Source organism: Phyllobates terribilis, unplaced genomic scaffold (assembly GCF_046119375.1).
Source record: "Phyllobates terribilis strain yellow unplaced genomic scaffold, ASM4611937v1 Scaffold_650__1_contigs__length_881393, whole genome shotgun sequence".
Taxonomy (NCBI): domain Eukaryota; kingdom Metazoa; phylum Chordata; class Amphibia; order Anura; family Dendrobatidae; genus Phyllobates; species Phyllobates terribilis.
In genome coordinates, this window is record NW_027363410.1 from 764364 (window position 1) to 790608 (window position 26245).

Below are 26245 nucleotides of genomic sequence, written 5' to 3' on the forward strand. Positions count from 1 at the left end.
GGCTGTCCAGCAGCAGACTGAAGGTGGCTGCTGCTGTGCACAGGTATATAAAGGCTCAGAGCCTATTATGACACGCGCAGCCAGCGTTCCATTGCCACATTCCATCTACTGCAGGCAGGATACCTGGCTGGCTGAATGTCGCTGAGAAGCTCACAGAGACCGCCATAAGCAACAGTTTAACAGAATGCCACAGACTAATCAACCAAACTTTTTGGGTTGGGTTCTCTTTTATAGTCTGCAGGCATTAAATGAAAGAAGTCAGTGTTCCAGCAGAAGGAGACAACGTTTCAGAAAAGGCATTGTAGCAAACCAAAAAAGAAATTTTAAGCGCAGCAGAGTAACCAGCGCACATACCTGTTAGCTCAGGTGAGTTTAAAAGGCTGCTGTTGATAACAAGGGCATTTGCTAAATAGATGGTGTGTGTGCAACAATATACTGAAAGGTCAATTATATTGTGCAGCTTATCTCACCACCTGTAGTTATTTAGGTGAAAGCTCCAAAATGCTTGCCTAATATGTCTGTTTATCCAAAAGGAAGTAAAAAGGGAGAGCTAGAAAGATAGCATTGCATCACATTACATGGCAATGCAATGCACAGTTGCTGAAGTTGAACCAAAATGAGCTTGTAATCTGGCTTCTGCAACTTTGAACATGAAAAATCCAATGAGGAGAAGAAAAGCAAAGCCAAAGAGTCCATCCCAAAATCCGACAAACAAGCAAAATGAACAAAAAACATTGAATTCAATTCTTTCTGATTTTAGAAACTGCATTAAAGAAGGGGTGCACCGGTCCTGGAGATACTGCAATACCAGGTCAATGCGTGGAGTGGACAGAGCAAGCTCTTTTTCCATCTCCCTGTTCTAAAAATCCATTTAATATATGGTCCCCAGATAGGGGACGTATCAGATATTAAACTGATAAGAACAGATACTACACTTGATCTTAGCCAAAAGGCCGAGAAGCGATAACCAGAATTGGTTTCAAACTACGGAGCCACCCAAGGATCCTGAAAAGTCCATTTGTGGAGATGAGCTCCTGGACTCCCGTTAAGAAGACATGTTGTCAACCTCTAGATCCCTTACATGCCTGCACTTTTCGGCTTGCTGCTGCTGCAATCCACGCGTTTTAGATCTGCATAACTCCACCTCTTTAAACACAGCACCTTCACCCCCTGCTGTTCCCACCCGCCTCAACACCGTTGGAAGGGAGGAGAACCAATTAAGGCGGGGGGTGGGGTGGAACGAGCAGCTGTCTACCCTTAGCAGGAGGGCTCCTGATTACATACCTCTCCTGCTGCTGCTGCTGCTGCTGGCTGTCCAGCAGCAGACTGAAGGTGGCTGCTGCTGTGCACAGGTATATAAAGGCTCAGAGCCTATTATGACACGCGCAGCCAGCGTTCCATTGCCACATTCCATCTACTGCAGGCAGGATACCTGGCTGGCTGAATGTCGCTGAGAAGCTCACAGAGACCGCCATAAGCAACAGTTTAACAGAATGCCACAGACTAATCAACCAAACTTTTTGGGTTGGGTTCTCTTTTATAGTCTGCAGGCATTAAATGAAAGAAGTCAGTGTTCCAGCAGAAGGAGACAACGTTTCAGAAAAGGCATTGTAGCAAACCAAAAAAGAAATTTTAAGCGCAGCAGAGTAACCAGCGCACATACCTGTTAGCTCAGGTGAGTTTAAAAGGCTGCTGTTGATAACAAGGGCATTTGCTAAATAGATGGTGTGTGTGCAACAATATACTGAAAGGTCAATTATATTGTGCAGCTTATCTCACCACCTGTAGTTATTTAGGTGAAAGCTCCAAAATGCTTGCCTAATATGTCTGTTTATCCAAAAGGAAGTAAAAAGGGAGAGCTAGAAAGATAGCATTGCATCACATTACATGGCAATGCAATGCACAGTTGCTGAAGTTGAACCAAAATGAGCTTGTAATCTGGCTTCTGCAACTTTGAACATGAAAAATCCAATGAGGAGAAGAAAAGCAAAGCCAAAGAGTCCATCCCAAAATCCGACAAACAAGCAAAATGAACAAAAAACATTGAATTCAATTCTTTCTGATTTTAGAAACTGCATTAAAGAAGGGGTGCACCGGTCCTGGAGATACTGCAATACCAGGTCAATGCGTGGAGTGGACAGAGCAAGCTCTTTTTCCATCTCCCTGTTCTAAAAATCCATTTAATATATGGTCCCCAGATAGGGGACGTATCAGATATTAAACTGATAAGAACAGATACTACACTTGATCTTAGCCAAAAGGCCGAGAAGCGATAACCAGAATTGGTTTCAAACTACGGAGCCACCCAAGGATCCTGAAAAGTCCATTTGTGGAGATGAGCTCCTGGACTCCCGTTAAGAAGACATGTTGTCAACCTCTAGATCCCTTACATGCCTGCACTTTTCGGCTTGCTGCTGCTGCAATCCACGCATTTTAGATCTGCATAACTCCACCTCTTTAAACACAGCACCTTCACCCCCTGCTGTTCCCACCCGCCTCAACACCGTTGGAAGGGAGGAGAACCAATTAAGGCGGGGGGTGGGGTGGAACGAGCAGCTGTCTACCCTTAGCAGGAGGGCTCCTGATTACATACCTCTCCTGCTGCTGCTGCTGCTGGCTGTCCAGCAGCAGACTGAAGGTGGCTGCTGCTGTGCACAGGTATATAAAGGCTCAGAGCCTATTATGACACGCGCAGCCAGCGTTCCATTGCCACATTCCATCTACTGCAGGCAGGATACCTGGCTGGCTGAATGTCGCTGAGAAGCTCACAGAGACCGCCATAAGCAACAGTTTAACAGAATGCCACAGACTAATCAACCAAACTTTTTGGGTTGGGTTCTCTTTTATAGTCTGCAGGCATTAAATGAAAGAAGTCAGTGTTCCAGCAGAAGGAGACAACGTTTCAGAAAAGGCATTGTAGCAAACCAAAAAAGAAATTTTAAGCGCAGCAGAGTAACCAGCGCACATACCTGTTAGCTCAGGTGAGTTTAAAAGGCTGCTGTTGATAACAAGGGCATTTTCTAAATAGATGGTGTGTGTGCAACAATATACTGAAAGGTCAATTATATTGTGCAGCTTATCTCACCACCTGTAGTTATTTAGGTGAAAGCTCCAAAATGCATGCCTAATATGTCTGTTTATCCAAAAGGAAGTAAAAAGGGAGAGCTAGAAAGATAGTGACGCGCCCCCTGGGCCATATTCTTTATGGGAATATCCGGAGCCGGATCAGATGGGGGTTGTAGTCTCCGAGTGGCTATGACCCGGTCCGTGCCCAGGGTGTCAAACTCAGTTGTATGTGGCAGTCCTACAGATGTTAATAAGTTCTTAATGTCGACTACGCCACCCGTTGTATTGCGGTCACTATGGCCGCCGCTGCAGCAGGGTCCGCTGAGGCTGATGGTGTAGGTGCAGCTTGTGATGGTATAACCCCCAACGGGAGGGGTATAGCCTCAGAGGGGACAGGTGCAGAGGATGGGGGTTGTGGTGGTGCAGTGCAGACGGCAGTGAAGACAGAGTCGGGTTGTGCAGTTAAGGGTGTTTACTTACTGCAGATGTTGTACTGGTCACTCCAGCTTCGAGTGACCACCCGAGCCGTCCTGCGTCCACCAGGTCCTGGATCCAGCCAACCCCCAAACAAGTCCGGAGCGTGGCCCTGAGCTCTCCTTCTGTCCCGTTCTCTGGCCGTCCCCACCAGTGATCCACCTAGGTCCAGCTCCCTCGGGCCTTCTGTTGGGACACCCTTGGCCCTGGGTTCCCTGACCCTTCATGTGGTGTGCCTTCGGGGTGGATGTGGTGGGTGACCGTGGCAAACGCTGCCCACGGTCTCCGGTCTCTGGCTGGGGAATGTTTTTACCCCCACCAGCTTGGGTTCCGGTACCCTGATGCCGACTCTTCACCCGGGGATTTTAGTTGGGATCTTAGAGTCCTCTCTTCTGTTCCTCTGGGTCTCTCTCTTTTCTCCCTTGCTGCAGGCTGACTTCCTCTCTGCTTGCTGTCTGCTCCTCTGCAGCTGTCTTGCTGTCTCCAACTGACTTGTTCTCTGCATCTGACCCTGTTCTTTGTTGGTGCCCACCTTATATACACCCTCTATGTGTGAGCTCAGGTGACCAGCACCCAATGAGCTCCTATCTTTACCCAGGCTGCTCCCCCTATCTGCCCCTACACTACATGGGATGTACCACCCCCCTCCCACTCCAGCCAGGAACAGACTCGGTCGTACCTGCACATTTCTAAGTGGGAGTACCGTCGGCCTGTTCCCCGGAAATGGGATGTGTGTAGTGCATGCAGCCTACCGAGCTCAGTTCCACACTCCATCCTTACCCGGGAGTGGAATATCACACCTCTGGGTTGAGGTGCAATACCCCTGTAGCAGCCGAATCCTCAGGGTGCTACATTCCCCCCTGGTAAATCACAGCACGTCCTCGGGCTGTAAGACATAAAACAACACCAAAACATACAATTTTTTTCTTTTCATATAAACATAATAAAACATATAAAACATTATATATATATAAAACTTTTCATATAAACATTCTCGTCGTCTCTTGTTTCAGGTTCCTCCTCCGGACACTGTGCAACGTGTGTCCGGGAAAAGTGCGACAGTCTCTTAGAAAAATGGTTTTTCCTCTAAAACCGGTAGGGGGCGCTTTAGGAAGCGCAACTATATACAGGGAAGTTGGCCGCTCTCAGTCCTCGGCCAGGTAGAGGGAAGGGAATGGCTGCTCACAGTCCTCAGCCTGTGGGATTAAGGGGTTAACGGGTAAACAGTTCACTCAGCTGGTCCCAACGGGGACTATATATATGTTGCACTCAGCTGGTCCCAACGGGGACTATATATATGTTGCAACAGTCTCTTTGATACCCGGTCGGGTAACTATTTACATCACTGCTCTGCCGCACTCAACGGCGTCTTCCTCCTGCTCTTTGCTTATAGCTGGTTGTAACTTCAGACCCGTCCGGGTCCTCTTGCTCCTCCTCCTCGCACCGCAACTCCTCCTCCGTCAGGCGGTGTACGTGGAGGGCGTAAGGTCCTTTGGCACACTTGTGCCGGGTGAAGGTGACCTCGTCTCCGATGTAGAGGTCACGACCTCTGTGCCCCTCCGGCAGATGGGACTCCACGTCTCTGCGCGTGACAAAGACGTCGCCGGGGGTGTTGTTGTCTCTAATGAAGCCCCACCCATGCTGCTGGTTGAACTTTATTACAGTCCCGGTGGTACGGGGACTGTGCGCTGCACGGGGGTCCCTCCTGGTCCGGCTCTTCTGCTCGGCGCTCCTTATTTGGGCCTGTTGTTCTCGGACCCGCCTCTCTCTCCGCTCCCTTGCGAACTCCTCGAGCTGCTGTCGGCAACACTCAGCACGCTCCGCTGCAGCTGCCCGGGTTTCCTGAGTGAACCCCATTAGGTCTTCTCCGGTGGGGTCCCACTCAAACTGCACTTCCGCTAGCGGGGGCGAGATCCTTATTACGGGCTTCGGAGCCGGAATCAGGGGTGCACACATGGCCCCAACCCTCCTCTGGTGCTCCAGTTCGTAATACTTCTGGGGCCAGATGAAAGGCTGCCCGTCCGGCCACGTGTGCTGGGCAAACAAGTCCTCTCCCAGACGCGGCACCCTTGGTTTTACGGGCGCGGGCGCGGTGGTGGTGGCGCCCGGGTTGCCCAGGCCTTGCGGCCAGGCCTGGGGCACCTGGAAGGTGAAGGGCACCGTTAATACGGCGGCGCCCTGGGCTACCTGGCCTTGCGACCAGGCCGGAGGCTCCGCGGAGGTAGGGGGCGCTGTTGGTGATGCGGCGCCCGGGGGTACTAGGCCTTGCGACCAGGCTGGTGGTATTTCCTGCTTTGTCACGCTCCGGGTCGAGGCGCGTGACGTCACAGGGGTCGCTGCGGCGGCTTCCGGTCGGGGCCTAGTCCATAGCGGTGACATGGCGGCTACGGGCACAGCAGGGGGACTTTCGGGCTCTGCGACGGGGAGCTGGGGCAGGTGGGCGGTTTCACGGCTTGGGGTATAGGCGTCCCCTTTACCTGCCTCCATGCGATCGGCTCCCTTCTCGGCGCCGTCTCCGACCTTGGGTCCTCCCGCGCCATCCTCAGAGGCGGTCTGTCTCCTCATCTTGGCTGGCGTGCTCCGGGCCTTGGTTTGCTGGGCCATCTCTCGGCTCCATTCCGCCAATATCTCGCGCTGTACCCGGGCCATCCTCCGTGCGAGGCCCTCCAGGGCAGTCTGTGCACACTCCCGGTCTCGGGGGAGCTGTGCAAGGACCTCCACTAGGCCTAGTGGGGTCGTGGTGTCTAGCAGGCTCCTGACCAATGGGTCGGTGCTGCTCTGCTCTTCCTCCAGCAGGCTCCTGGCCAGCGGGCCGGTGCTGCTCTGCTCTCCTTCCTCGGTCTTTAGCAGACTCCTGGCCAGCGGGCCGGTGCTGTTCTGCTTTCTCTCCATATCCGGGTAAGCTTCTCCGCTACTCCTCGTTAGACTTCTTGCCTCCGGGTGCGCTCGCTCCAGACTGCTCCAGGCGGTACCCATCTTCGTTCTTTTCTTTCGTCTCCTCCCACTTCGAGGGCGGTCCCGGGGCCACTGGGTGACTGTCAGCTCCAGGGGCGGTTCTTTCACGCTGACAGACACCTCTAGCATCACAGTCTGTTGGTGGGGGCGGTTTCCACTTTTGGCGCCATTTTCTGTCCTGGCCCACGATGGGAGGCGGCCTCTTGCCCTCCTTTGGCACGCCCATAATGGCGTCCGCTGCTCTTCCAAGGCGGGAAATCTTCGGATTTGGCGGGAAGCGTCGCCCAGTGGCGGGAAACCCTGCAGATGGCGGGAACAAGCTGGAAATGGCGGACAATCGGCGGGAAACGACCTGTGATGGGGTCCGATGGCGTGGACCCTCCGGAACCGGCGGGAGACTTCTTTCTGAGGTAAACTTGCACTTTTCTTCAGGCACGCAGTACCCGGGTGTTGCGGGCACGTAATCCTGCCGACTACGCCAAAGTTGACGCGCCCCCTGGGCCATATTCTTTATGGGAATATCCGGAGCCGGATCAGATGGGGGTTGTAGTCTCCGAGTGGCTATGACCCGGTCCGTGCCCAGGGTGTCAAACTCAGTTGTATGTGGCAGTCCTACAGATGTTAATAAGTTCTTAATGTCGACTACGCCACCCGTTGTATTGCGGTCACTATGGCCGCCGCTGCAGCAGGGTCCGCTGAGGCTGATGGTGTAGGTGCAGCTTGTGATGGTATAACCCCCAACGGGAGGGGTATAGCCTCAGAGGGGACAGGTGCAGAGGATGGGGGTTGTGGTGGTGCAGTGCAGACGGCAGTGAAGACAGAGTCGGGTTGTGCAGTTAAGGGTGTTTACTTACTGCAGATGTTGTACTGGTCACTCCAGCTTCGAGTGACCACCCGAGCCGTGCTGCGTCCACCAGGTCCTGGATCCAGCCAACCCCCAAACAAGTCCGGAGCGTGGCCCTGAGCTCTCCTTCTGTCCCGTTCTCTGGCCGTCCCCACCAGTGATCCACCTAGGTCCAGCTCCCTCGGGCCTTCTGTTGGGACACCCTTGGCCCTGGGTTCCCTGACCCTTCATGTGGTGTGCCTTCGGGGTGGATGTGGTGGGTGACCGTGGCAAACGCTGCCCACGGTCTCCGGTCTCTGGCTGGGGAATGTTTTTACCCCCACCAGCTTGGGTTCCGGTACCCTGATGCCGACTCTTCACCCGGGGATTTTAGTTGGGATCTTAGAGTCCTCTCTTCTGTTCCTCTGGGTCTCTCTCTTTTCTCCCTTGCTGCAGGCTGACTTCCTCTCTGCTTGCTGTCTGCTCCTCTGCAGCTGTCTTGCTGTCTCCAACTGACTTGTTCTCTGCATCTGACCCTGTTCTTTGTTGGTGCCCACCTTATATACACCCTCTATGTGTGAGCTCAGGTGACCAGCACCCAATGAGCTCCTATCTTTACCCAGGCTGCTCCCCCTATCTGCCCCTACACTACATGGGATGTACCACCCCCCTCCCACTCCAGCCAGGAACAGACTCGGTCGTACCTGCACATTTCTAAGTGGGAGTACCGTCGGCCTGTTCCCCGGAAATGGGATGTGTGTAGTGCATGCAGCCTACCGAGCTCAGTTCCACACTCCATCCTTACCCGGGAGTGGAATATCACACCTCTGGGTTGAGGTGCAATACCCCTGTAGCAGCCGAATCCTCAGGGTGCTACAATAGCATTGCATCACATTACATGGCAATGCAATGCACAGTTGCTGAAGTTGAACCAAAATGAGCTTGTAATCTGGCTTCTGCAACTTTGAACATGAAAAATCCAATGAGGAGAAGAAAAGCAAAGCCAAAGAGTCCATCCCAAAATCCGACAAACAAGCAAAATGAACAAAAAACATTGAATTCAATTCTTTCTGATTTTAGAAACTGCATTAAAGAAGGGGTGCACCGGTCCTGGAGATACTGCAATACCAGGTCAATGCGTGGAGTGGACAGAGCAAGCTCTTTTTCCATCTCCCTGTTCTAAAAATCCATTTAATATATGGTCCCCAGATAGGGGACGTATCAGATATTAAACTGATAAGAACAGATACTACACTTGATCTTAGCCAAAAGGCCGAGAAGCGATAACCAGAATTGGTTTCAAACTACGGAGCCACCCAAGGATCCTGAAAAGTCCATTTGTGGAGATGAGCTCCTGGACTCCCGTTAAGAAGACATGTTGTCAACCTCTAGATCCCTTACATGCCTGCACTTTTCGGCTTGCTGCTGCTGCAATCCACGCGTTTTAGATCTGCATAACTCCACCTCTTTAAACACAGCACCTTCACCCCCTGCTGTTCCCACCCGCCTCAACACCGTTGGAAGGGAGGAGAACCAATTAAGGCGGGGGGTGGGGTGGAACGAGCAGCTGTCTACCCTTAGCAGGAGGGCTCCTGATTACATACCTCTCCTGCTGCTGCTGCTGCTGCTGGCTGTCCAGCAGCAGACTGAAGGTGGCTGCTGCTGTGCACAGGTATATAAAGGCTCAGAGCCTATTATGACACGCGCAGCCAGCGTTCCATTGCCACATTCCATCTACTGCAGGCAGGATACCTGGCTGGCTGAATGTCGCTGAGAAGCTCACAGAGACCGCCATAAGCAACAGTTTAACAGAATGCCACAGACTAATCAACCAAACTTTTTGGGTTGGGTTCTCTTTTATAGTCTGCAGGCATTAAATGAAAGAAGTCAGTGTTCCAGCAGAAGGAGACAACGTTTCAGAAAAGGCATTGTAGCAAACCAAAAAAGAAATTTTAAGCGCAGCAGAGTAACCAGCGCACATACCTGTTAGCTCAGGTGAGTTTAAAAGGCTGCTGTTGATAACAAGGGCATTTGCTAAATAGATGGTGTGTGTGCAACAATATACTGAAAGGTCAATTATATTGTGCAGCTTATCTCACCACCTGTAGTTATTTAGGTGAAAGCTCCAAAATGCTTGCCTAATATGTCTGTTTATCCAAAAGGAAGTAAAAAGGGAGAGCTAGAAAGATAGCATTGCATCACATTACATGGCAATGCAATGCACAGTTGCTGAAGTTGAACCAAAATGAGCTTGTAATCTGGCTTCTGCAACTTTGAACATGAAAAATCCAATGAGGAGAAGAAAAGCAAAGCCAAAGAGTCCATCCCAAAATCCGACAAACAAGCAAAATGAACAAAAAACATTGAATTCAATTCTTTCTGATTTTAGAAACTGCATTAAAGAAGGGGTGCACCGGTCCTGGAGATACTGCAATACCAGGTCAATGCGTGGAGTGGACAGAGCAAGCTCTTTTTCCATCTCCCTGTTCTAAAAATCCATTTAATATATGGTCCCCAGATAGGGGACGTATCAGATATTAAACTGATAAGAACAGATACTACACTTGATCTTAGCCAAAAGGCCGAGAAGCGATAACCAGAATTGGTTTCAAACTACGGAGCCACCCAAGGATCCTGAAAAGTCCATTTGTGGAGATGAGCTCCTGGACTCCCGTTAAGAAGACATGTTGTCAACCTCTAGATCCCTTACATGCCTGCACTTTTCGGCTTGCTGCTGCTGCAATCCACGCGTTTTAGATCTGCATAACTCCACCTCTTTAAACACAGCACCTTCACCCCCTGCTGTTCCCACCCGCCTCAACACCGTTGGAAGGGAGGAGAACCAATTAAGGCGGGGGGTGGGGTGGAACGAGCAGCTGTCTACCCTTAGCAGGAGGGCTCCTGATTACATACCTCTCCTGCTGCTGCTGCTGCTGGCTGTCCAGCAGCAGACTGAAGGTGGCTGCTGCTGTGCACAGGTATATAAAGGCTCAGAGCCTATTATGACACGCGCAGCCAGCGTTCCATTGCCACATTCCATCTACTGCAGGCAGGATACCTGGCTGGCTGAATGTCGCTGAGAAGCTCACAGAGACCGCCATAAGCAACAGTTTAACAGAATGCCACAGACTAATCAACCAAACTTTTTGGGTTGGGTTCTCTTTTATAGTCTGCAGGCATTAAATGAAAGAAGTCAGTGTTCCAGCAGAAGGAGACAACGTTTCAGAAAAGGCATTGTAGCAAACCAAAAAAGAAATTTTAAGCGCAGCAGAGTAACCAGCGCACATACCTGTTAGCTCAGGTGAGTTTAAAAGGCTGCTGTTGATAACAAGGGCATTTGCTAAATAGATGGTGTGTGTGCAACAATATACTGAAAGGTCAATTATATTGTGCAGCTTATCTCACCACCTGTAGTTATTTAGGTGAAAGCTCCAAAATGCTTGCCTAATATGTCTGTTTATCCAAAAGGAAGTAAAAAGGGAGAGCTAGAAAGATAGCATTGCATCACATTACATGGCAATGCAATGCACAGTTGCTGAAGTTGAACCAAAATGAGCTTGTAATCTGGCTTCTGCAACTTTGAACATGAAAAATCCAATGAGGAGAAGAAAAGCAAAGCCAAAGAGTCCATCCCAAAATCCGACAAACAAGCAAAATGAACAAAAAACATTGAATTCAATTCTTTCTGATTTTAGAAACTGCATTAAAGAAGGGGTGCACCGGTCCTGGAGATACTGCAATACCAGGTCAATGCGTGGAGTGGACAGAGCAAGCTCTTTTTCCATCTCCCTGTTCTAAAAATCCATTTAATATATGGTCCCCAGATAGGGGACGTATCAGATATTAAACTGATAAGAACAGATTTTTTTAATTGAATGCGTCAGAAGACGCGACATAAATTAAATTCCATTTGCATGGATAACCAAAAAAATGTCGCCTACGCCTTCATCATCCGAATTCAACTTTTTGTTTTTTTTAAGAAAATTTAATGATAATTAGTAAATAAAACATAACATAACATATCCTTACATCAACAACAAAAAACTTCCAACAAAAACATCAACTCAACATTTTTCTTCTTCCACGTTTCTTCTTCCTCCATGACATGTCCAACAATTTCCAGTCAAAACCTTGCAGCAAAATCTTTTCATCTTCTTCAGCTTCAGCACTGGTATCAACACAATCCTGCATTACTTTCTCTTTTCCCTTATCATCCACCTTCCTTTTTTCCTTAACGTCTTTACTTCTAGGTACTCTCTCCAGTCTGCAAAACATAGATTCCCCAACTCCTGAGAATTCCTGCTTCTCTCCCACAAACTCCTTCTTATTTTCAACTACTTGTATATCTTTGTCTTCTTTCTCTTTACAATCTTCAAACGATTCTTCAAATATCTTTTTCCCTTTCTCCTCTTTTTTCCCACCTTCCTCATAACAAAATCCAGGTTTCCCATTATCAATTCTTCTTTTACCATTTTCCACATAACTGAATCCACATTTACCATTTATAACAATCCTTCCTAAACTTAGTTCATTTTGTCCATTTTCCCAAACTAGGAAACTTCTCTTCCCATTCCAGACTCCCACTTTATTTAAGTAGTCCTTCTGGAATTTTACCAAAATACTCCATGGCTTCAAAAACTCCATCACTTCCTCCATCTCTACAAAGGGGTCATCCATACAGATAACCACCTTTTTCGGCCTTCCAGCAAAAAGAGCATTAACTCCAATTTCTTTTCCTTCCCAATTCTTGAGAAGACAAATACACTTTTCTTCAGACTTCAGTGTTACGTCAAATACCTTTTTAAACTTGATTTCTTGCATACAAAAAATGTCCTCTTCAATGATCGTCCCATACTTGAACAGAATATCCAAGATCTGATTCTCCTCCAACGAAAAATCCTCTAACTCCGTCTTCACATAGAACCGTAAACAGTTCCTCTTCCTCGTCAACTCCATCTTCTTCCTCCAAAAGAACTGCCCCCCACAGCTATGTGTGGTGACACGATGATCGCCTCTCGTTGCCCAGGGACTAATCCGACTCCCCAATAGCAGCAGGAGGGTGAAGCCCTGCCGTTAGACAAAGCGATCCCCCCAGGCCAAGGAGCCGGGTACCCTGGGCACCTCCTAGCCAAGGCCAAGGCAGCAACTGGTAGATCACTGCACCTGATCTTAGCCAAAAGGCCGAGAAGCGATAACCAGAATTGGTTTCAAACTACGGAGCCACCCAAGGATCCTGAAAAGTCCATTTGTGGAGATGAGCTCCTGGACTCCCGTTAAGAAGACATATTGTCAACCTCTAGATCCCTTACATGCCTGCACTTTTCGGCTTGCTGCTGCTGCAATCCACGCGTTTTAGATCTGCATAACTCCACCTCTTTAAACACAGCACCTTCACCCCCTGCTGTTCCCACCCGCCTCAACACCGTTGGAAGGGAGGAGAACCAATTAAGGCGGGGGGTGGGGTGGAACGAGCAGCTGTCTACCCTTAGCAGGAGGGCTGCTGATTACATACCTCTCCTGCTGCTGCTGCTGCTGCTGGCTGTCCAGCAGCAGACTGAAGGTGGCTGCTGCTGTGCACAGGTATATAAAGGCTCAGAGCCTATTATGACACGCGCAGCCAGCGTTCCATTGCCACATTCCATCTACTGCAGGCAGGATACCTGGCTGGCTGAATGTCGCTGAGAAGCTCACAGAGACCGCCATAAGCAACAGTTTAACAGAATGCCACAGACTAATCAACCAAACTTTTTGGGTTGGGTTCTCTTTTATAGTCTGCAGGCATTAAATGAAAGAAGTCAGTGTTCCAGCAGAAGGAGACAACGTTTCAGAAAAGGCATTATAGCAAACCAAAAAAGAAATTTTAAGCGCAGCAGAGTAACCAGCGCACATACCTGTTAGCTCAGGTGAGTTTAAAAGGCTGCTGTTGATAACAAGGGCATTTGCTAAATAGATGGTGTGTGTGCAACAATATACTGAAAGGTCAATTATATTGTGCAGCTTATCTCACCACCTGTAGTTATTTAGGTGAAAGCTCCAAAATGCTTGCCTAATATGTCTGTTTATCCAAAAGGAAGTAAAAAGGGAGAGCTAGAAAGATAGCATTGCATCACATTACATGGCAATGCAATGCACAGTTGCTGAAGTTGAACCAAAATGAGCTTGTAATCTGGCTTCTGCAACTTTGAACATGAAAAATCCAATGAGGAGAAGAAAAGCAAAGCCAAAGAGTCCATCCCAAAATCCGACAAACAAGCAAAATGAACAAAAAACATTGAATTCAATTCTTTCTGATTTTAGAAACTGCATTAAAGAAGGGGTGCACCGGTCCTGGAGATACTGCAATACCAGGTCAATGCGTGGAGTGGACAGAGCAAGCTCTTTTTCCATCTCCCTGTTCTAAAAATCCATTTAATATATGGTCCCCAGAGAGGGGACGTATCAGATATTAAACTGATAAGAACAGATACTACACTTGATCTTAGCCAAAAGGCCGAGAAGCGATAACCAGAATTGGTTTCAAACTACGGAGCCACCCAAGGATCCTGAAAAGTCCATTTGTGGAGATGAGCTCCTGGACTCCCGTTAAGAAGACATGTTGTCAACCTCTAGATCCCTTACATGCCTGCACTTTTCGGCTTGCTGCTGCTGCAATCCACGCGTTTTAGATCTGCATAACTCCACCTCTTTAAACACAGCACCTTCACCCCCTGCTGTTCCCACCCGCCTCAACACCGTTGGAAGGGAGGAGAACCAATTAAGGCGGGGGGTGGGGTGGAACGAGCAGCTGTCTACCCTTAGCAGGAGGGCTCCTGATTACATACCTCTCCTGCTGCTGCTGCTGCTGGCTGTCCAGCAGCAGACTGAAGGTGGCTGCTGCTGTGCACAGGTATATAAAGGCTCAGAGCCTATTATGACACGCGCAACCAGCGTTCCATTGCCACATTCCATCTACTGCAGGCAGGATACCTGGCTGGCTGAATGTCGCTGAGAAGCTCACAGAGACCGCCATAAGCAACAGTTTAACAGAATGCCACAGACTAATCAACCAAACTTTTTGGGTTGGGTTCTCTTTTATAGTCTGCAGGCATTAAATGAAAGAAGTCAGTGTTCCAGCAGAAGGAGACAACGTTTCAGAAAAGGCATTGTAGCAAACCAAAAAAGAAATTTTAAGCGCAGCAGAGTAACCAGCGCACATACCTGTTAGCTCAGGTGAGTTTAAAAGGCTGCTGTTGATAACAAGGGCATTTGCTAAATAGATGGTGTGTGTGCAACAATATACTGAAAGGTCAATTATATTGTGCAGCTTATCTCACCACCTGTAGTTATTTAGGTGAAAGCTCCAAAATGCTTGCCTAATATGTCTGTTTATCCAAAAGGAAGTAAAAAGGGAGAGCTAGAAAGATAGCATTGCATCACATTACATGGCAATGCAATGCACAGTTGCTGAAGTTGAACCAAAATGAGCTTGTAATCTGGCTTCTGCAACTTTGAACATGAAAAATCCAATGAGGAGAAGAAAAGCAAAGCCAAAGAGTCCATCCCAAAATCCGACAAACAAGCAAAATGAACAAAAAACATTGAATTCAATTCTTTCTGATTTTAGAAACTGCATTAAAGAAGGGGTGCACCGGTCCTGGAGATACTGCAATACCAGGTCAATGCGTGGAGTGGACAGAGCAAGCTCTTTTTCCATCTCCCTGTTCTAAAAATCCATTTAATATATGGTCCCCAGATAGGGGACGTATCAGATATTAAACTGATAAGAACAGATTTTTTTTTTTTTTTTTTTTTTCTTTTTTTTTTTTTTTTTACACTCAGATTACAAAGTCTTACATCTTTAAAAGCAAAAACCAAGACTCAAATCCATCATCGTGTTTTTTTTTTTTTTTTTTTTTTTTTTTTTATATATATATATATATATATATATATACATATATATTTCCTTCTTTCCTTTTTCTTAACTTTCTTTTTAACTTTTTTTTTTTTTTTTTTTCCTGTAATTAATATTTGTATTTTTCCAGAAAAAGATTTTCAATGACAACAAAGGCTACACAGTAAGTATATTCCATTCATTTTGCTTCCACAATACATCTGCTTTTCTTATGCCCAAAACCATTTTGTCCTTCCAAAAATACATAAATAAATAACTTAGACACAACTTAATACACTGTTCAACAGACACTTCATTATGTTTAAAAATCAAAATGTTTCTCACCTTCCAAATTGCCATCTTTACACATGTTATAATCACCCACACCACCTTAAAATCTTCTTCCTTTACACCCATCCCATAGAACACCCTGTTAAAATCTAAAAAATTAACATTACTCACAGCTTTAATCAGATTGCACATTTTCCTCCAGACTTTTTGTGCAAACTCGCAATTCCAGAATACGTGCATAGGAGTCTCACTACCTCCACATCTCTGTCTTGGACATTTTTCAAAACGAACAAGACCACGTCTATGCTGAAATTCTCGTGTCGGTAAGCAATCCTTTATTATACACCATAACAAATCTTTATGTTCATTTGATAAGAACACATAGTTTACATTCAGCCAAATCCTGTCCACTATCTTTGGCATAAAGTGCTCCACTGGACTAGTGTTTAACCTTCCTTCCAAGACTTGTAATATCTTTTTATGACACCTCAGTACCTTAAGATCAAAACCTTTTAGATCATAATCTCTCAAAATCTTTTCCAGCACAACATAGTTACTTGGGGGTAAAAATCTATAAGGTCTATTCAATCTCATGTCCACCCACTTATATTTTCTTATATAGAAACCCAAATTATAAATAGAAAAGGCTTTAAGCTTCGATTCTGACCCTAATAAAATATTTATGCAGTTTGCCATATACTTTGCATATAAAAAGGCTTTGATATCAGGATAACCTTTACCACCTTTCTTTTTTGGCTTATACAATTCTTCGCGCTTAACCCTTTCCATTTTTGATCTCCATAAAAAATTAAAACATACTTTAATAATTTTTTTCATCGCATTGACAGGTGGAATAAAAATGGTTGCAACATATAAAATCATTGGGAGTAAAACCTGCTTGATAATTAAAATCTTCCCTTCCAACGTTAGCTCTCTCAGATTCCAAAAAGACACCTTTTTCCTAACCCTCTCCAACAGTGATTCCCAATTTTTTACATTTCCACACTCTTCCGAAAAATAGATGCCTAAAATCTTTGCTTCAAAGACTCTCAATAATTTACAATCGGATTCTAAGATAAAACCGCCCATCGTTAAAACACCAGATTTCTCCAAATTGATCTTAAAACCTGATGCCGCCCCAAACCATTCAACCGTTCTTAAAACCCTATTCATACTTCTTAAATCTTTTACAAAAACAGTCACATCATCCATAAAAGCCACCACTTTAACCTGCTCTCCCCAACTCCCAGGAATAAAAAAACCATTAATCACTTTGTCTTTCCTAAAAGCAGTTAAAAGAGGCTCAATCGCACAGATAAAAAGAATAGGGGATAAGGGGCATCCCTGTTTCACCCCACAATTAATCTTTACACTTCCAGATAAAAACCCATTTACAGATACTTTACTAAAACATGCTTGATACAAGGATTTAATACGTTTACTAAAATCATCCGGGCAACCCATTCTCCTTAAAACATCGAATAAAAAATCATGGGCGACTCTATCATAAGCCTTTTCAAAATCCAGAGTAATTAACGCCATCTTCTGTCTTCTATCGGAAACATCCCATATTATGTCTCTAATTAAAATCAACGAGTCACTGATCTTCCGCGTTGGAACTGCACACGTTTGGTCTATATCTATCACCGAACTCACCACTTTCTTTAATCTATTTGCCAACAGCTTCGCATAAACTTTATAATCTGTATTTAAAAGAGTAATCGGTCTCCAGTTTTTTAGCAATTCTCTATCACCTCTTTTGTATAATAAAACAATTACCCCCTCCAACCATGACTCCGGGACACGACATAAAGACTCAACTTTTAAAAACATTTCATAAAATTCATTCCCCACAATATCCCATAATATTTTATAAAACTCAATGGGTAACCCATCCGACCCTGGTGTCTTACCGTTTTGCAATGTATTAACTGTATTAAAAACTTCTTCTTTTGAAATACCCTCTGATAATAATAATTTATTTTCCTTAGTAAAACACTTATCCAACCCTCCTAAAAAATGCTCCTTCAAAGACCTATCTGTATTTTTTGCTGAAAACAGGTTATCATAAAATTCTTTCACTTTCATCTTTTTCCCCTCCAAACTCCTTTCCCCCTCTAAAACCCCCATAAAGGCCTTTTTCTCACAGATTTTTTTAAAAAATAATTTAGTACATTTCTCGTCTTCCTCCAACACCTTCACACGAGAATTAAAGATAATTTCTTTTCCTTTTTCTCTCAGACATTTTTGAATTTTTTCCTTCGTCACCATAATTTCCTCCTCCACATTAACTCCATTATTCCTAAACTGATACAGACACTGTAGATTTGCATTAAGGTTATTGTATGACTGTCGCTTATCCGCAGCTTTCCTCTTGCCTACTTCCATAAAGAATAATTTAACTTCCTTTTTCATGTAGTCCCACCATTTAAAAGTAGAGTCAAAACATTTCTTTTCTAATTTCAGTTTCTCAAAGAAAAATTTAAAATCCTCCCTTACCTCCTTATGCTGTAACAATGATACATTCAGTTTCCAATGAGACGGCCTTTTTCCCTCATCCGCCTCTACCATCAGTGTACATTCAATTATTCTATGATCAGAAAAAGGTGCTTTATGCGTTTTAAAATTAGAACAAGTAAAATCCTTGGATATAAACAAATAATCTATTCTCGAGGAACAACCTCTTCCTTCCCAAGTAATTTCATACTCCTTCTTCTGCCCGTCCAACCACCAAGCATCTTTTAGGTTAAAAGAAGATAAAATACCCTTGAGACAAGAAACCGAACCATCTTTTACATTATTTAGTTGACAATTAAAATCTCCCCCTAAAATTACTGGAACTACACCTGGGATAAAAAGCTGCAAAATTTCAAACAAATGTAACCTTAAAACTTTTTCTGTATTGGCATAAATATTAAAACATCTATATTTCTTCCCATTCCTTTCTACATCCACTCTTAGAATCCTACCAGGGTATATTTCTTCGTAGTTGGTAATCTCCCATTCCCTGGAACATATAAAACCAACCCCATCACTTCTGAATTCATTCCCGCCTGAAAAACATAAATTACCCTTCCATATACCCCGTAAAAAATCATAATTTAACTTCTTTGACAAATTACATTCTTGAAGAAATACAAAATCAAAATTTTCATTATTAAAATAGTCATAAATCACAGTTCTTTTATATAAGTCATTGAAACCCTGAACATTCAGGGAAGCCGCCCTGATCATCTTTTAGTGACTGGCACCGGGCTATCTCCCCCGCCCTCATCGGATTGCAAAGCACTTTCATCGATACTCAGCCCTTCCGACTCTGATGTACTGGAAATGTCAAAATCCTTTTCACAAGCAAATACTTTTACTACACATGGCCCTACACCACGCTCTTTATCATCTACACTTCTTTTCAAAATTTTTGATGAATCCATCCTTTCCTGACCACAGGGTATACTCTGAGATAAAATCTCCCTAGGGGAAGGCCCTATTACAGGCAGGCTTTGACTTTTCACTACCACCACCTTTCCCCCTGCGCCTCCCTTTTTTACTTCACCCCCTTGTTCTTTTATATTACTCTCTTTGCTTGGTGGAGGGACTTTCTGCATTAATTGTCCCACACCCACCAGCACAGACTTCAATTCTTCAATCCTCCGTTCTTCATTCTTCTTTTCTTCTTTCTTCTTTTCTTCTTTCTTCTGCTCTTCCTTCTCCCGACCTTCTTTCTTCTGCTCTTCTCTGTTCTTATCTTCTTCTAACTCCTTCTCCTTCTTCCTTTCTTCCATCTTTCTTTTCTCATCCTCCTCCGACCTCCTCCCTCTCTCTTCTTTCTTTCTCTTCTCTTCTTCCGGTGTTTTCTTCTTCTTTACTTTTCTCACCTCCTCCATTTCCTGCTCATCAGTTCTCTTTTCACTTGCTTCCTCACCATCCTCGGCTTCATTCTGCCGATGTTCTGATGAAGTATCCATCTCCTCCTCGCCTCCTTTCTTCTTATTTGGACATGCATCCTCCTGATGAGCTGAACCGGGACACCTACAACACTTTTTGCACACAATATCCAAATGTCCATATTTACGGCACCCATAACAGTAATTAGGCATACCCGAAAAAAACAGATATCCACGGCTACGATTAACATAGACATTTGGTGGTGGTCTAAGTACCCCACCTTCTTCTTCTGGGTCCTTCTTGAAGGCTACCAGAAAAACCCTTTTTCCGTTCCACACTCCGAACCTAGTTTCCCCACGTTTTCTTGGGATAACTTTCTCACAATATGCACTTAGATAGTTTATTACTTCACTATCAGTAACAAATGGACTGAACAAATGTATTGTTAGCAGTTTCATGGAGAACTGAAAGGAGGGAATCACTCTCACTCCAACAAAAAGCTCGTTCTCCCTATTAACTTCATAGAGAGTATAGGCTCTTTCACACTGAGAGTTCCCCATTAAAGTTAAATCATATATCCCTATCGAAAAAAAGGATTGAAAACAAAAAAGTTCCTCCTTTTCAATCTTCAGAAATTTACAAATCTCTCTGAAGATAAACTCGGAATCCTTTTCCTGCCGATAACCAGGAGCCACCAACAAACGGAGTGTATCCTTCAAAGGATAATCCTCTGAAAAATAGTCATTGGAATTGTTCTCCCGATTTTCCCTCCTACCTCCAAATGGCCTCTTCGATTCCATATTCTTTTCCTCCTTCTTTTTCCACAGATGATCAGGAAAAAAAACGACACAGCAGATCGCAGCTCCACCCGGATTTCAATCCTCTTCGTCCTACCGACCTCCACACCACGAAAAAGAACCGTCCTCCAGGAAGAAAAGGCAAATCTAGACTTTGCTCCACACCCAATAGCAGCAGCTGGACCAAGATCCAGAAGGCCGAGTGCAAAGATCCACCTAGATCACCTTGGCCAAATGACGCAACCCACTACAGATCGCAGCCAAAAGGCCGAGAAGCGATAACCAGAATTGGTTTCAAACTACGGAGCCACCCAAGGATCCTGAAAAGTCCATTTGTGGAGATGAGCTCCTGGACTCCCGTTAAGAAGACATGTTGTCAACCTCTAGATCCCTTACATGCCTGCACTTTTCGGCTTGCTGCTGCTGCAATCCACGCGTTTTAGATCTGCATAACTCCACCTCTTTAAACACAGCACCTTCACCCCCTGCTGTTCCCACCCGCCTCAACACCGTTGGAAGGGAGGAGAACCAATTAAGGCGGGGGGTGGGGTGGAACGAGCAGCTGTCTACCCTTAGCAGGAGGGCTCCTGATTACATACCTCTCCTGCTGCTGCTGCTGCTGGCTGTCCAGCAGCAGACTGAAGGTGGCTGCTGCTGTGCACAGGTATATAGAGGCTCAGAGCCTATTATGACACGCGCAGCCAGCGTTCCATTGCCACATTCCATCTACTGCAGGCAGGATACCTGGCTGGCTGAATGTCGCTGAGAAGCTCACAGAGACCGCCATAAGCAACAGTTTAACAGAATGCCACAGACTAATCAACCAAACTTTTTGGGTTGGGTTCTCTTTTATAGTCTGCAGGCATTAAATGAAAGAAGTCAGTGTTCCAGCAGAAGGAGACAACGTTTCAGAAAAGGCATTGTAGCAAACCAAAAAAGAAATTTTAAGCGCAGCAGAGTAACCAGCGCACATACCTGTTAGCTCAGGTGAGTTTAAAAGGCTGCTGTTGATAACAAGGGCATTTGCTAAATAGATGGTGTGTGTGCAACAATATACTGAAAGGTCAATTATATTGTGCAGCTTATCTCACCACCTGTAGTTATTTAGGTGAAAGCTCCAAAATGCTTGCCTAATATGTCTGTTTATCCAAAAGGATGTAAAAAGGGAGAGCTAGAAAGATAGCATTGCATCACATTACATGGCAATGCAATGCACAGTTGCTGAAGTTGAACCAAAATGAGCTTGTAATCTGGCTTCTGCAACTTTGAACATGAAAAATCCAATGAGGAGAAGAAAAGCAAAGCCAAAGAGTCCATCCCAAAATCCGACAAACAAGCAAAATGAACAAAAAACATTGAATTCAATTCTTTCTGATTTTAGAAACTGCATTAAAGAAGGGGTGCACCGGTCCTGGAGATACTGCAATACCAGGTCAATGCGTGGAGTGGACAGAGCAAGCTCTTTTTCCATCTCCCTGTTCTAAAAATCCATTTAATATATGGTCCCCAGATAGGAGACGTATCAGATATTAAACTGATAAGAACAGATACTACACTTGATCTTAGCCAAAAGGCCGAGAAGCGATAACCAGAATTGGTTTCAAACTACGGAGCCACCCAAGGATCCTGAAAAGTCCATTTGTGGAGATGAGCTCCTGGACTCCCGTTAAGAAGACATGTTGTCAACCTCTAGATCCCTTACATGCCTGCACTTTTCGGCTTGCTGCTGCTGCAATCCACGCGTTTTAGATCTGCATAACTCCACCTCTTTAAACACAGCACCTTCACCCCCTGCTGTTCCCACCCGCCTCAACACCGTTGGAAGGGAGGAGAACCAATTAAGGCGGGGGGTGGGGTGGAACGAGCAGCTGTCTACCCTTAGCAGGAGGGCTCCTGATTACATACCTCTCCTGCTGCTGCTGCTGGCTGTCCAGCAGCAGACTGAAGGTGGCTGCTGCTGTGCACAGGTATATAAAGGCTCAGAGCCTATTATGACACGCGCAGCCAGCGTTCCATTGCCACATTCCATCTACTGCAGGCAGGATACCTGGCTGGCTGAATGTCGCTGAGAAGCTCACAGAGACCGCCATAAGCAACAGTTTAACAGAATGCCACAGACTAATCAACCAAACTTTTTGGGTTGGGTTCTCTTTTATAGTCTGCAGGCATTAAATGAAAGAAGTCAGTGTTCCAGCAGAAGGAGACAACGTTTCAGAAAAGGCATTGTAGCAAACCAAAAAAGAAATTTTAAGCGCAGCAGAGTAACCAGCGCACATACCTGTTAGCTCAGGTGAGTTTAAAAGGCTGCTGTTGATAACAAGGGCATTTGCTAAATAGATGGTGTGTGTGCAACAATATACTGAAAGGTCAATTATATTGTGCAGCTTATCTCACCACCTGTAGTTATTTAGGTGAAAGCTCCAAAATGCTTGCCTAATATGTCTGTTTATCCAAAAGGAAGTAAAAAGGGAGAGCTAGAAAGATAGCATTGCATCACATTACATGGCAATGCAATGCACAGTTGCTGAAGTTGAACCAAAATGAGCTTGTAATCTGGCTTCTGCAACTTTGAACATGAAAAATCCAATGAGGAGAAGAAAAGCAAAGCCAAAGAGTCCATCCCAAAATCCGACAAACAAGCAAAATGAACAAAAAACATTGAATTCAATTCTTTCTGATTTTAGAAACTGCATTAAAGAAGGGGTGCACCGGTCCTGGAGATACTGCAATACCAGGTCAATGCGTGGAGTGGACAGAGCAAGCTCTTTTTCCATCTCCCTGTTCTAAAAATCCATTTAATATATGGTCCCCAGATAGGGGACGTATCAGATATTAAACTGATAAGAACAGATACTACACTTGATCTTAGCCAAAAGGCCGAGAAGCGATAACCAGAATTGGTTTCAAACTACGGAGCCACCCAAGGATCCTGAAAAGTCCATTTGTGGAGATGAGCTCCTGGACTCCCGTTAAGAAGACATGTTGTCAACCTCTAGATCCCTTACATGCCTGCACTTTTCGGCTTGCTGCTGCTGCAATCCACGCGTTTTAGATCTGCATAACTCCACCTCTTTAAACACAGCACCTTCACCCCCTGCTGTTCCCACCCGCCTCAACACCGTTGGAAGGGAGGAGAACCAATTAAGGCGGGGGGTGGGGTGGAACGAGCAGCTGTCTACCCTTAGCAGGAGGGCTCCTGATTACATACCTCTCCTGCTGCTGCTGCTGCTGGCTGTCCAGCAGCAGACTGAAGGTGGCTGCTGCTGTGCACAGGTATATAAAGGCTCAGAGCCTATTATGACACGCGCAGCCAGCGTTCCATTGCCACATTCCATCTACTGCAGGCAGGATACCTGGCTGGCTGAATGTCGCTGAGAAGCTCACAGAGACCGCCATAAGCAACAGTTTAACAGAATGCCACAGACTAATCAACCAAACTTTTTGGGTTGGGTTCTCTTTTATAGTCTGCAGGCATTAAATGAAAGAAGTCAGTGTTCCAGCAGAAGGAGACAACGTTTCAGAAAAGGCATTGTAGCAAACCAAAAAAGAAATTTTAAGCGCAGCAGAGTAACCAGCGCACATACCTGTTAGCTCAGGTGAGTTTAAAAGGCTGCTGTTGATAACAAGGGCATTTGCTAAATAGATGGTGTGTGTGCAACAATATACTGAAAGGTCAATTATATTGTGCAGCTTATCTCACCACCTGTAGTTATTTAGGTGAAAGCTCCAAAATGCTTGCCTAATATGTCTGTTTATCCAAAAGGAAGTAAAAAGGGAGAGCTAGAAAGATAGCATTGCATCACATTACATGGCAATGCAATGCACAGTTGCTGAAGTTGAACCAAAATGAGCTTGTAATCTGGCTTCTGCAACTTTGAACATGAAAAATCCAATGAGGAGAAGAAAAGCAAAGCCAAAGAGTCCATCCCAAAATCCGACAAACAAGCAAAATGAACAAAAAACATTGAATTCAATTCTTTCTGATTTTAGAAACTGCATTAAAGAAGGGGTGCACCGGTCCTGGAGATACTGCAATACCAGGTCAATGCGTGGAGTGGACAGAGCAAGCTCTTTTTCCATCTCCCTGTTCTAAAAATCCATTTAATATATGGTCCCCAGATAGGGGACGTATCAGATATTAAACTGATAAGAACAGATACTACACTTGATCTTAGCCAAAAGGCCGAGAAGCGATAACCAGAATTGGTTTCAAACTACGGAGCCACCCAAGGATCCTGAAAAGTCCATTTGTGGAGATGAGCTCCTGGACTCCCGTTAAGAAGACATGTTGTCAACCTCTAGATCCCTTACATGCCTGCACTTTTCGGCTTGCTGCTGCTGCAATCCACGCGTTTTAGATCTGCATAACTCCACCTCTTTAAACACAGCACCTTCACCCCCTGCTGTTCCCACCCGCCTCAACACCGTTGGAAGGGAGGAGAACCAATTAAGGCGGGGGGTGGGGTGGAACGAGCAGCTGTCTACCCTTAGCAGGAGGGCTCCTGATTACATACCTCTCCTGCTGCTGCTGCTGCTGGCTGTCCAGCAGCAGACTGAAGGTGGCTGCTGCTGTGCACAGGTATATAAAGGCTCAGAGCCTATTATGACACGCGCAGCCAGCGTTCCATTGCCACATTCCATCTACTGCAGGCAGGATACCTGGCTGGCTGAATGTCGCTGAGAAGCTCACAGAGACCGCCATAAGCAACAGTTTAACAGAATGCCACAGACTAATCAACCAAACTTTTTGGGTTGGGTTCTCTTTTATAGTCTGCAGGCATTAAATGAAAGAAGTCAGTGTTCCAGCAGAAGGAGATAACGTTTCAGAAAAGGCATTGTAGCAAACCAAAAAAGAAATTTTAAGCGCAGCAGAGTAACCAGCGCACATACCTGTTAGCTCAGGTGAGTTTAAAAGGCTGCTGTTGATAACAAGGGCATTTGCTAAATAGATGGTGTGTGTGCAACAATATACTGAAAGGTCAATTATATTGTGCAGCTTATCTCACCACCTGTAGTTATTTAGGTGAAAGCTCCAAAATGCTTGCCTAATATGTCTGTTTATCCAAAAGGAAGTAAAAAGGGAGAGCTAGAAAGATAGCATTGCATCACATTACATGGCAATGCAATGCACAGTTGCTGAAGTTGAACCAAAATGAGCTTGTAATCTGGCTTCTGCAACTTTGAACATGAAAAATCCAATGAGGAGAAGAAAAGCAAAGCCAAAGAGTCCATCCCAAAATCCGACAAACAAGCAAAATGAACAAAAAACATTGAATTCAATTCTTTCTGATTTTAGAAACTGCATTAAAGAAGGGGTGCACCGGTCCTGGAGATACTGCAATACCAGGTCAATGCGTGGAGTGGACAGAGCAAGCTCTTTTTCCATCTCCCTGTTCTAAAAATCCATTTAATATATGGTCCCCAGATAGGGGACGTATCAGATATTAAACTGATAAGAACAGATACTACACTTGATCTTAGCCAAAAGGCCGAGAAGCGATAACCAGAATTGGTTTCAAACTACGGAGCCACCCAAGGATCCTGAAAAGTCCATTTGTGGAGATGAGCTCCTGGACTCCCGTTAAGAAGACATGTTGTCAACCTCTAGATCCCTTACATGCCTGCACTTTTCGGCTTGCTGCTGCTGCAATCCACGCGTTTTAGATCTGCATAACTCCACCTCTTTAAACACAGCACCTTCACCCCCTGCTGTTCCCACCCGCCTCAACACCGTTGGAAGGGAGGAGAACCAATTAAGGCGGGGGGTGGGGTGGAACGAGCAGCTGTCTACCCTTAGCAGGAGGGCTCCTGATTACATACCTCTCCTGCTGCTGCTGCTGCTGGCTGTCCAGCAGCAGACTGAAGGTGGCTGCTGCTGTGCACAGGTATATAAAGGCTCAGAGCCTATTATGACACGCGCAGCCAGCGTTCCATTGCCACATTCCATCTACTGCAGGCAGGATACCTGGCTGGCTGAATGTCGCTGAGAAGCTCACAGAGACCGCCATAAGCAACAGTTTAACAGAATGCCACAGACTAATCAACCAAACTTTTTGGGTTGGGTTCTCTTTTATAGTCTGCAGG

At 45.5% G+C, this 26245-nt stretch overlaps 10 non-coding genes and 1 pseudogene across 10 annotated transcripts; all 11 read right to left on the minus strand.

The window, feature by feature from the left end:
- Positions 1-774: 774 nt before the first annotated feature.
- LOC141235130 (U2 spliceosomal RNA) lies at positions 775-965 on the minus strand. Its single transcript, XR_012300985.1, has one exon. It is a non-coding gene; the product is annotated as a U2 spliceosomal RNA (small nuclear RNA).
- Positions 966-2083: 1118 nt separating this feature from the next.
- On the minus strand, positions 2084-2274 carry LOC141235131 (U2 spliceosomal RNA). Its single transcript, XR_012300986.1, has one exon. It is a non-coding gene; the product is annotated as a U2 spliceosomal RNA (small nuclear RNA).
- Positions 2275-8412: 6138 nt separating this feature from the next.
- Positions 8413-8603, minus strand: LOC141235132 (U2 spliceosomal RNA). Its single transcript, XR_012300987.1, has one exon. It is a non-coding gene; the product is annotated as a U2 spliceosomal RNA (small nuclear RNA).
- Positions 8604-9721: 1118 nt separating this feature from the next.
- On the minus strand, positions 9722-9912 carry LOC141235134 (U2 spliceosomal RNA). The gene has a single exon (XR_012300989.1). It is a non-coding gene; the product is annotated as a U2 spliceosomal RNA (small nuclear RNA).
- Positions 9913-11027: 1115 nt separating this feature from the next.
- Positions 11028-11214, minus strand: LOC141235303 (U2 spliceosomal RNA). Its single transcript, XR_012301152.1, has one exon. It is a non-coding gene; the product is annotated as a U2 spliceosomal RNA (small nuclear RNA).
- Positions 11215-13629: 2415 nt separating this feature from the next.
- Positions 13630-13820, minus strand: LOC141235219 (U2 spliceosomal RNA). The gene has a single exon (XR_012301072.1). It is a non-coding gene; the product is annotated as a U2 spliceosomal RNA (small nuclear RNA).
- A 1115-nt stretch (positions 13821-14935) lies between these two features.
- LOC141235347 (U2 spliceosomal RNA) lies at positions 14936-15166 on the minus strand (annotated as a pseudogene).
- Positions 15167-21556: 6390 nt separating this feature from the next.
- LOC141235224 (U2 spliceosomal RNA) lies at positions 21557-21747 on the minus strand. The gene has a single exon (XR_012301077.1). It is a non-coding gene; the product is annotated as a U2 spliceosomal RNA (small nuclear RNA).
- Positions 21748-22859: 1112 nt separating this feature from the next.
- LOC141235135 (U2 spliceosomal RNA) lies at positions 22860-23050 on the minus strand. Its single transcript, XR_012300990.1, has one exon. It is a non-coding gene; the product is annotated as a U2 spliceosomal RNA (small nuclear RNA).
- Positions 23051-24165: 1115 nt separating this feature from the next.
- Positions 24166-24356, minus strand: LOC141235136 (U2 spliceosomal RNA). Its single transcript, XR_012300991.1, has one exon. It is a non-coding gene; the product is annotated as a U2 spliceosomal RNA (small nuclear RNA).
- Positions 24357-25471: 1115 nt separating this feature from the next.
- LOC141235137 (U2 spliceosomal RNA) lies at positions 25472-25662 on the minus strand. The gene has a single exon (XR_012300992.1). It is a non-coding gene; the product is annotated as a U2 spliceosomal RNA (small nuclear RNA).
- Between the last annotated feature and the right edge of the window lie 583 nt (positions 25663-26245).